Here is a 12,304-nt window from a genome sequence, read left to right on the forward strand (position 1 = left end):
CCGTCGTAATCTATATTAACAGTGAGCGGGGTGCAGCTACTTTGCAGTGTCAACTCGTTCTCCAACAAACAAATATTGGCTCCATAGGGCTTAAGAAACGGCATGTCCAGTAAAACATCAACACCTAACTTCTTTATCACAAATACTTCAGTGTTCAATTCTTGGTCTTTAAATTTAATGCTAATATTCTTTCTCCCACAAATCCTTATCCGATTCGAACCGGTTACTCCAACTATTCGAATTTCTGGATCCTTCTGTAGTTTCATTCCCCTGTACTTCTCAAGTAGTTCCATCCAAATGTCGAAATTTAACAACGAAACCTCGCTCCCAGTGTCGAGTAAGCAAACGACAGGAATGTCTGCAACTTGAGCTTTAACTTTGGGCTTACTATGGAAAGTAGTTAATTCAACAGACCTCTTAATCCCTTCTTCCACAGCTTTCTCTTCTACTTTGGTTAAGGAGTAGCTGTAATGGATTTCGTAAGCCCTGTTAAAAGTTTCGCCATTGGATATTAATCGTTCCTTACTACTTCCTTGCCCAAGCGGAACGGAACTTAAGCAAGATTCCCATTTAAACCTTGGTTAGTGGGAACCACTGGAGCGCTCCAATAGAACTGACGAGTCTGATCAACAGCTTCTTGTTGCTCAAAGGTCCTCGGTAACTCTGATTCATATGTCTGAGATCCTGAAGTCACGAATTGCCGGTTAGGAGAATTGTAGACTCTTCTTCGAGGAGGAGATGCTGAGTTTCTTCTTCTCTCGACGTAACCTCCTTCTGGTGCTCTCGTCTCGGGATCAGATCTGGGTTCTTGTGTATTTGGCCGACTTCTATACCACGTCCTTCCTCTAAACTCCCTACTTTGACGGTAACCATTATTACCTGTCCTTGGTTCCTCATGGTTACGGACGTTGTTGTTAATATTTCTCCCCGCAGGTCCGCGGTTTTCTCGGACGACTTGTCTCACTGCTGTATTTCTCTGCATTGGTTGCTGATTTCTAAACCGTCCATTATTACTGTTCCCAGCTTCATTTCTCTTGAACCAATCTGCTCTCCAGCTTTCGGCCTCCTCATTCACTTCATATCTTTTCAGGAACGCTGCCAACTCTTCCATTGTCTTCGGTGGGTTAACGAGGCAAAGTTGTCTGACTTTATAAGACATCTGTTTTATTATCAGATTCAAGACCTCACTTTCTATGAGTACTGGAGAAAGATTCTTAAACCCAGCATAGATTCCCCATGCATACTCTTCCATGGTTTGATTGGAGCCTTTAGTGTACTTTCTATTTCTCAAGACGTCCAATTGTCTTTGTTTTGCTTCCTCTGAAGCAAATGTAGCAGTAAACTTTTTACAAAATCCATTGTAGTCCCTAATCAATTCGTAATGGGCCTGGAACCAATGCTCGGCTTGTCCGGTAAACAATCTGGATAGTAACTGGAGACGATATTTCTCTGGAACTTGCATAAGCTCAAAGTTAACATTTAGTTCCTTCAAATACTTCTGTGCACTTTGAGCTTCAATGTTACCACTGAACTTAGGGAGTTGATTTAAGTCAGATATTCGAGGTAATTTGACATATCGGCCTCCGATTTTTTTTATCTAATTCCGAATCTGAAGATGGAGTTGAGTTCCTTCCAGGTTTTCGCCTCTTCCGACGAATCCTTCCCGGTGGTCTTTCGTCCTCCGAAGATGAATCACAAGAAGGTCTCTTCCGATTTTTTTCTGTCTTCGAGGTTTTTCCAAACCTTCCAGCATCAGAGTTTCCAATGGAGGTCACAACTTTACTGTGATTAATTCTTTCTTCCATACCTCGAACAATTTGATCTTCCACTGTGGGCCTATCATTATTCTTCCTTGAGATCTTTCTCAGAGGTCCACGTGCACCCTCACACTCAACATAATCTGATGTCTCTCCAGCTGACTGATGGTTATCAAAGCCATAAGGTGACTTAACAGCGGTTTCCTGTTGAGTTGAATCTACGCGAAGTCCTTGAAGCCTGTCTCTCAGGGAGCTTATGTTTTGTTCCACGTTTAATTTCAGCTGACGTAACTCGGTGGCCACACAAGTGTTATTCTTTGCAATGTTATCCACATCTTCACGAACGCTGGTTATATTGTGGGTTACTTCTTCACGTAAGCTGGAAATACTAGTATTCATCTCTTCGCAAAAAGAGGAAACCTTACTTTCTCCTTGACGTAGTTCTTCACCAAAATTATCTAACCTCTCGAAGCATTCAGCAACCTTAGAACTTACTTCCTCATTTTTCCCTAGATAAGCAGTCATCTGTTCCTTAATCTCGGTTACACTCAATCCCAGAGTTTCCATGGAACGAGTAATTCCTTCCATTTCACGCTCTCGCTCAACTGTAAGCGTTGTGTGGAGTACCTCCCACTTCTCATTATTTTGGGACAGTTACTTGCTTAGAGTTTCGTGCAGCTGTTTCCACCGTTCTTCATTTTCCGATTTATCAGCATGTCGCTTCCTTTCTTCTTCTGCTTTCTCTTCTTGCCGTTTTTTCTTCTGCTTTCTCTTCTTGTCGTTTTCTTTCTTCTTCTGCTTTCTCTTCTTGACGTTTTCTTTCTTCTTCTGCTTTCTCTTCTTGTCGTTTTCTTTCTTCTTCTGCTTTCTCTTCTTGACGTTTTCTTTCTTCTTCTGCTTTCTCTTCTTGTCGTTTTCTTTCTTCTTCTGCTTTCTCTTCTTGCCGCTTTCTTTCTTCTTCTACTTTCTCTTCTTGTCGTTTTCTTTCTTCTTCGGCTTTCTCTTCTTGTCGTTTTCTTTCTTCTTCTGCTTTCTCTTCTTGTTTCTTTCTTTCTTCTTCTGCTTTCTCTTCTCTTAACATACTCCAGAACTGTTGCCACCTGTTCTCTTCAGCAATTTTTTTAGCTTTCTCTTCCGCCTTTCGAGCTTTCACCTCTGCAGCTTTTTCTTTTCTTTTCTTCCATTTCCGACCAAACTGTCAACCAAGGAGGAAGTTCAATAGCAGGTTCCTTATTCTCATCTTCATCGCCCTGGCAACCTTTACACCGGACGCATCTAAATTTTGCACTTCCACGGATTCAGCCTCAAATTCACAAACGAAATGCTTCCACTGGCTGCAGGAAATGCACCTAAATGCCCCCTTATCTTCATCTTGATCGGAGCAACAATCCAAGTGCAAAATTCCGTGTTCCTCTACAATCGTCGGCAATGAATTGCGTTTAGACTTTCTTGTTGCCATCTCGATGTTTCGTAACTTCAAAAGAACCACCGGATATATACTTCGAGTCCAAACGTTGCAGCGCCACTTGTAAGGATCCGCCTTGGATCGTACTTGGTTCGATTGGGTCTATTGAGCCTCGGATTCACGCTCAGTATCGCTTCGGGGCTTGAGTCTCCTCGGCTCAAGGTTCGGGTTATTCCGGCTTCTTCAATCCTCGATGTAAGGTGCCTCGTAATTCTAGGTCAAAGGTTCTCAATGTACTCATAGATCTTGACCAAGATTCTATAAGCAATCAACAATCCTTTTTCCCACTAGGTTCTGTCGATATTCAGTTAAGTATCCAACTTCCTTTTCTCTTTTCAGCCTCTGACCAGAGAACTGAAAATTAATCCGTGACCACAGAATAAGAAAAGGTGTTCCCTGACCAGGGACACAAACGTTGACTACTAACAGTCTATCGACCGATCCCGAATTCTGGTATATCCTACGACAATCACAATCCTCTCAATTATATCCCCTGACCAGGGGCATAGAACCGAGAGAACATAAGCCTTCTGACCAGAAGAGCTAAGTAATTGTCCTAACGATAATCCAGAATAAACTAATTCCTAGTAGCGACGGAAGTAAGCGCAGAAATACGGGTGTGAAAAGAAAAGACGGTAATACGAGTTCCGTATTTATCTGGAGTTCGAATACAAAAGGCCACGGGCCACCGAGCTTCGCTGCTTATATAGGATTTCTCGGTGCCGTGAAGGATTTACCAACTTTTATCTTTACCTCAATTTTACATTACAATAAAATACGTATTAATAAAATATCAAAGAGGAACATAATTAGCTACATACAGAAATTACTATTTTTAACCTTCTGTGAATATTAAATATGCAATATAATTTTCATTGTTACACTCAGCATTTAATTTGACTAGGGAGTATGGCTTCTTGCAACTCCCCTGTCTCCCTGCAACGGCCACGCGAAAAGACAACAAAGAAAAGAAAGAAAGTTTACAACGTTAAAATGTTAAGCAATTTTTTTAAATACAGGTTTTGTCTTGCGCAGGCATAACTTTCGTTTACCTTAACGTAACTAAATTCTGATTACACCGTCTTGCAGTAAAAGAATCAGGGATTAATATGATATTAGTTAAATTATTGTCCGCCAAGGGACACGACCGATATAGCGTGGGGAAGACAGCCTAATCTTTCGTCTTTTCCCCGGTTTCAACGTTTACATAAAGTTGAGTCTGCCTGGCTTCTACACAATAGCGATTGCTTTCTCGCATTGTTGTCCCCGATAATGAAATTCCAGCTCAACTTGCTGGCAGAAAGAAACAAACTCCTTGAACTTACGTATATTTAACATCAGGATGTATAGTCTATATACGAGGTGTGTTTCACTTTTCTTGGTAATTAAACATTAACACATACAATTTATAAGTACCAAACAAAGAAAAATATTAAGTTTATATACATCTTTGTAACGTGAACACTGCTACACGTTACACACTACGCCACTGGGGAAGCCCTTTTGGTAAGGTGTTACATAAGAACCTGAAATATTTTAAGATGTCTAAATATAATTTTTTATCCCCCAATTATCTCCTGCCGTGACAATTGTAATTACTGAGCAGGATAACGCGAACACAGTAGAGCAACCAAGAAAAAAAAGTTCTAAAAAGCTGTCTTTATAAAATAGTGTAAAAGTTGATTAGGTGCACATTTTCAGGATTTTTATTACGTTCAATAATTGCGTCGTTTTGTGTCAACAATAGGAGACATATAGAGCTACAGGTATAAAATGTGGTTTGCCTAGCAGAGGTTGTGTAATGTGACGGGTGTTCCACTTTTGTAAATTAACATAATATTAACAGAGCACAAGGAAACGCCAGTAATAACAAACTACATTTTTTATGAATTAACATAACTATAAATGCTGTATCGTAATTCGTCCGATTTATCTGGACATGCATTGCCGCAAATGGCATAAGGCAAATGACACTCTGTAAAGAAAAAATACCATCATTGTATTCTTATTACGAATATTGAAATGTTTTGGATTCACTCCTATTTAGCTTTATTGCACAGCTTAAATTTGATTGATTGAAGCATTTTTCTGGTATTAGTGTGTCGTGGAGTGTTATTCTTTTGTTTGTCTAGTGATTATAATTTCCGCTAGAGAGCTTTGTAATCAATTAACTCAGTCGTGTTGGTGTGAGTTCGCAATGCGCTTATTGCTAGTGGAGCTCGTGATGTGTTCAAATTTGCAAACTGTGTTTTTTATTGATAGTTTTGTTATATTAGTATTATTTGGGAGTGTTCTGGTGGCTAGTAGTGCATTCAGAACAGGTTTTCTAGAAAAAATTTGGTAGATAGTGTGTCATTTCCGCACGTAAGCCAGGAATGTTCCTTGCTTTACTTGGGGACGTCATTCTCAGAGATAAGCCCTAAATTGGGTAACAACTTAATTACATACATCTACACAGTTAGCCGTTCCCTGAAAAGCAAGAACACTAATAAGATGCTGTGGCACAAAGAAAAAGACATCTTAAAAGGATTGTAAGATAAAGGGCATGGCACTAAGGAATAGTTTCATGAGTTTACACCAAATTGCAATTAGACTTCAAGACGAGGTAGGAATTATCCTTAGCCATACTAGTGTAATGTCCCGACTAAAGGGACAGAGTGCTTCATAAAAAGTTTCATGTAAATATCCCAGAGAAACTGATGCACTTAAGAAAGCTACATATGAATTTGTGTGAAGTATCGTGAGAGTGTTTGAAGAGTGCGGACGTGTTGTTGCAGTGCTGCTCATAATTTTTTGTTAAAAGGTAAGTATTTAGTTTATTTTAAAGCTACATATTATTTATTATTTTTAAATTTAAAAAGTGTATCAAGTGATTTGCACTCGATCGTTGCAATGTAAAAAAAAAAAACAACATAAGTGTCTGTATTGTAAGTAGAAGAGCCAAAAAATCGCATGTCACAGCTTTTGATGTTATTTGTGAAAAGCATAACGAGAGCAAGGATCATGTCGAAAATAAACTTGTAGAAGGCGAGGCTTGCATTATGAAGCCTCGAAGATGGCAGTTTCTAATTAGCTCCGTATTAACCAACTAATTCTCTTGCCTTCTTAAACCTGAAGGCTTAGCAATAAAAGCCTTCCATCTCTCAATTTTGTATTTAATTCTAAGCAAATCACATGCCTGTAAGCTTGCGTATATCACCCTCACTGTTTATTCAGCTTTTGACCTTAACTATTAATCATGCATTTTTATTACATGTTTCCCATGTCAACACAAAATATATATTTTCTCTTGGATTAATTTTAACTACGAGGATGAGAATTTAAGAAAAAGTAGAGAGAGAGAGAAAAAAAGAGAAAGAATAGCATAACAAATAGTTTTCTAAAATTTTAAGATTTGTCCTACCATATTCTACATATTCAACGAATTCATTTGATTACAATGAAACAACGTTTTATTATTACATCATGTGTTTCAATATTTTCATAGTCATCCAAACGTTTGACAAAACATTTTTTTTAGTTACGAAGATAGGAAGAGAAAAAAGTAGTTGAATAATTTCGAGACGTATTTCTTAATAGGAGACAGTGTTTTTATTTTTTTCTTTCTTTCTTTCGTGTAACCACTATGTTATCGATGGGAACAAAGCAAGACCAACATTACCACTATGTTATTGTGTTGAAGAGGGTTTTTCCATTATCAATTGTGTCCACACACAAAAACTTAGTGCCTGTCTGCATCCATACCTAGATCAAAAGATTCGAACCATTTCTCAGCCCCTTGTAACGTATATAATTATTTACACTTGTGCTTGTATTAGCTCTCTTCGGGTTTAAGAAGTCTAGAGAGTTAGTTATTTAGTTGTTTTCCACTCCACTATTTGAATTTTGAATAATCACATGTTAGTTATAAACGCATCGTTGACGTCCTGTCTGATCATATATGTATTTGGGTTGAAGCTTCGTATCTGAACGAAACATTTATTTTCTTCTTTTTCTTGTTATCTGATTTCTATATAGAATATTAGAAACAACACATTTCCATTAACAGTATTTCATGTTATGCAAAACATTTAAGTTTATACACCATTAAGTCCAAGGGCTTATCTTTATCATCACAACAAACTCAATTTATTCATTTTCTTCTTGCTCTGGCTTCTCAAAATTCTCCTACTCATACCTTGATATCTCTGCAAAATCAATCACATGACTTACATCTATGTGTTATCAGACTTTGTAACGCTCGACAATTTCCTCATGACTTCACATTGCACAAAACACACGGTTTTTTCACAAGATATTACAGTTACATTTATCCTTTTACATCATCGGTGTCTTCATGTTGGTCGCCAAATTTACCTGTGACGTTCCTTTCTGGTGTACGCCACTGGATCACGGATCACTACGTCACGGTAGCTACCCAATCTCCCTGTGCGGCGGAGTTATGGCACTCTCCTTAATGTTATGCTACACTGAGCATTCTCAGGACGTAACAATTTGAAATAGCTTCTTGCTATTTCACAAATTTAATAACCCATTTTACCTTTAAACAATCACTGCAAAATAACAACAATATTCACAAACGCAATCACATTTCAATTAAGTTGCGGCTTTTCCTTTAAAACGGTGTTTTTCACAAAATTAACATCATCTCAACGCAACTCAACTTACTTTTTCATTTTCACGCACTGTTGTCCCGTCAACGGAATCAATAAAAGATTGGACAGTTCTACAAATGTTTATAAACCGGAAATGACTTCCGCTTCCGATATTGCGTGTAACAAATATACAGCAAAAATTACAAATTTAAATCAACACAAACAACAGTATTGAAACTAACAAATAAATCAAACAGATTTCTGTGAAATTAACAGAAAACAAATAAAATATTACATAATTACATACGGCCAAAATAAACAAGGCGTATCAGCACTATCAACTTTCTCGACTTCAGTTACTTTATTATCTAATTCAATTGTTCCAATGGTATATGATTTTATTCCTATTGTATTTTATTGTACTTTCTTGATCAATTTCTTTCTAAACTGAATTTAATTTTAATTTTTATTTTTATCTGTTCTATTGTACGAGGTTTTATTCCATTTGTATTTTATTGTACGTTCTTGTTCATTTTCTTTGTAATCTTGAATTTAATTTTATTTTAATTTTAATCTATACTTTTTGGGGTTAGGTAGTAGACCAGCAACAGCAATAAAGTCAATTCAATTAATTAAATTCAATTCAATTAAACCTCTTGTCACAACGAAAACTGTATGAGGATCAAAAATGTTCTTCGAGTACACAAATTAACACATTTACTTTTCAAAATCACTTACATCAACCATCAACATCCATAATATATCTCACCTATTCATAATACATTCTATCCATAATATATCTCACCTAGCAAACCCACACTCAAATATCTTCAGGTTAGTCCATAACCATTGTAACATACTACCCAATTGAACAAAACAAATTATGACGTCATAGACATTTAACATATAAAACACTGAAATTGATACATTCAGTGGGTGTGTATCAAAGTGATGCAATTTTTTATTTACAAAGTGTATTGAACATAAACTACTTCCAGCGTGTTTTTTGGTGATTCGAACTGCAAGATTAAACACGTGGGTGACTTTTTTCCTTGCAACATGTCTTAGATTATAATGTGATATTAATGTAACGTGGTTGAACTCGCATTGTGAACGCCGATTTAATTTTTTATTGGATTTTGAGTTCATATATCTGCATTCAATCGATTTTCTATGGACTTCTTAATGAAAATATGTGAAGAAAGTTAAAAATAAAGTGGTCATGTTAGAATTATAAACAAGCGTATTCGCACCGGGAGCTATTTGTTTATTATCCTGAAATGGCAGAGTTGGCGAGGTGTATCTCTTTAGGGTGAATCCTGACCAAACACGGCTGCATAGTAGCCAGTGGAGTAGCTGCAGAGGCTGCCTTACTACTTCACCTAATTTTACTTGCTTTTAACCAACCCAACGGCGAATAGTTGGCAAATACGAAAATATTACCACCACCCCTCTGTGTGTGTGTGTTTTAATATGTTTTGATTGATTGATTGCTTTAAGTCCACTTTATGTACAGTAAGGCTAATCGGGACTCGACCTAGAGTTTAAAGTGGGATCCGAACCACTTGTGCCTCCACCGGGTATCGAACCCGGGACCCCTTGATTACAAGGCGACGACCCTACCACTGCGCCATCGGGGAGGCCCTGTGTTTTAATATGAGCAACAGCATTTAACCACGAGAAAAGCATATGGTGCAGAAGGATCCTTCCAGTTCGTGCAAAGTCCACAGCAGGCAAGTTGTTACGTCGAGACCACATCCTGGTGTCGACCATGGGTAATATGAATTTAATCTGCACTCCGTCTCGGGAATCTGTGGAGGAAGGCCGAGCATAACGGTAGAGAAGGGGAAAAAGCGATTAGGCGGAGCAATGCAGTGCGTGCTGTTCGAACATGAAGTCGCTGCAGACGCTTTCCCCCTCCATGTACTCACTTCCCCTTTTGGGCGTTCATTGGTCATGAGTTTAATGTGTGTTTTTTTCCTTGCAATGTGTTTCCGATATGAACATGCAATGAATCCTACCCCTAATATGAAGCTAGTATATATATGAAGATGGCCGATATGGCTCACGTGGAATGTCTCACATCTGTCCAGTGCTGATATCAGGTGATAGACCAAGGTACTAGCAACCTGTAACTGCAATGGCAAGCTCAATGACCAGCCATGGGATGCTTAGCAACTAGAATGCATTCCGAATTATGGAAAACAGTTGCTTTCTTTTCATAACTGTTCTTAAAGGTATAACACAAAGATAGGCCTACATATTCAGAGGCATTGGCGTCGATAGAATTTTTTCTAGGGGGTCAGGTCGTTGATATAATACTCAGTAGGTGAAATTAAAATAATCAAGTAATAATTATTATCATTATGAACTAATAAGAACAAAATAGTATTTTATTATTATTATTATATGTGGAGACATCTAGTCTATCGACCATAAGTGATTATTAAGCACAAAATATTTTCCTATCTTCACTTTTTTCTACATTTCGTAATAATCCACAAATAATGGAAATACATTAATATTAAAGAACTTCCAAATTCCAGACACTAGCTATCATTTTCCAGACAGGAATTTGGCAATCAGGAATGCAGTGCCATATCACCTAAGCTATCCGGGTCACCAACGGCGTAAACATGTAAACAGGTGACACCCAGAAAGAAGCTACAACTGTATGACTCGGCATTGCTTAGTAAAATCCATCACAATAAATATCTGGGACAATAGAGGTCATTAGTGAATTTTGAGTGAACAGTCAGAGAGTGCGGAAAGACGATCAGGCGATCAGACGATTAGTGGGTCGCAAGTCAGACTCTCAACGCGACGTACAGTCTCACGCACAGAACTCAAGGCTTGTGTTTTGTAATTCTTATGTGAATTTATCACCTCTCGCACGTTACCATTACACTCCACAGGGTGGCTCAATAAGTCACTTAACACCCCCAGTACAAGGCCACTGCGGCATGGAACGTGAAAATGGCGATGACCAATCGTTGCCTAGCCAAAGGGGAACCACATTGACGTCACCCGCATGGTCGGCAGCCATCTTGATGTCAGCCATCTTGAAATCAACTTCAGAAATTTAAATGGGAAAGGAGTCGTGCGACATATCAAAATGGGCTAGAATTTCACCAGGAAAACAACTGTGACATTTGTTTTCACCTAACTTTAATTGTTGCAGAGTTAACAATACCACAAAGTTATAACACATGCTTAATATTACGTCCCTCTTGTGCAACACACACGTGTAATAGTCTCTCCCATGACCTTACCACATTCTGAAGAACCTCAGGAGTTAATGCATTACAGGAACCCACAATGCGTGTGCGCAAATGGGCCAAATCCCTAATTTTCGTAGCATACACCATGGCTTTCAAGTGTCCCCAGAGGTAAAAGTAGAATTGTGTCAGGTCAGGTGAGCGTGCAGCCCATTCCCTCGGCGACCAATCCAGTGGTGAGGGATTTGTTGATCCAGGTACTGACGGACTATCATCCCATAGCGCCGTGGAGCACCATCTTGCTGGAACCATTCAGGATAGCTCCCATCCTCGGACAGTAAGGATGGTAAGATCTGCTCACGTTGCAGAAGCAAGTAGCCCTCTGCATTTAAGTTGCCCTCAATGAAAAACGGACCAACAAGTCGGGAACACCAAGTACCACACAACACCATTAGCTTCCCGCCTCCTGTCACCTTGCTGAGATCTGTCCAGTGTGGATTTTCGGGTGACCAGTACCGCAGATTTTGCTTATTCACCTCCCCCGACACATAAAAATTACCCTCATCACTGAACAGAATTTTGCTACTGACGGCAGGGTCACATTGCAGTTGTGCTATAGCTCACTCACAAAACTGCAAACGCCTGTCTGGATCGTCCTCCCTAAGGTGCTGCTGCAGCTGTATCTTATACGGATGCCAGTAGTGGTCCCGTACAATCCTTTGAATTGGACCCCTGCTGACACCGCTTTCGTCTCCGTGTGCTACGGGTTGGGAACTTTGCAAATGTTGCCAACAACACTACAGCAGTACCCTCATCCGTGGCTGTTTTCTGACGTCCATGTCACGGCTTGTCGTCCACAGATCCAGTATCTTGAAACTTTGCCAGCAACTGGCTGACGGCCACATATGACACCGGTTGTCTTGCAGGATTGCGGTTATTGAAGTCTGCGGCAATGTCACGCGTACTTCTCTCCCCTGACATCAATATGATGGCAATCCGTTCCTCACGTGTTAGTGGCATTTTCGTTCAGATCAGTGAAAAAGGAAATATGCTACTCTTGACACGATCAATTCACATCATCACTCTTTTAAACTTTTATGTAAAGACAAAACACAATCGTAATTCACATGACGACCAATACTACAAGATATGTACATACCGGTAAGTCAATATCCGGACATTTTCAGTTATTGGTCTAAACAATAAATACCACATAGTCACATACTAACGATAATTTGAACAATAAACATTTAAGCAAAAAGGAAAGGA

The sequence above is a fragment of the Lepisma saccharinum genome, chromosome 4, assembly GCF_977018435.1.
Source record: "Lepisma saccharinum chromosome 4, izLepSacc3.1, whole genome shotgun sequence".
NCBI lineage: Eukaryota > Metazoa > Arthropoda > Insecta > Zygentoma > Lepismatidae > Lepisma > Lepisma saccharinum.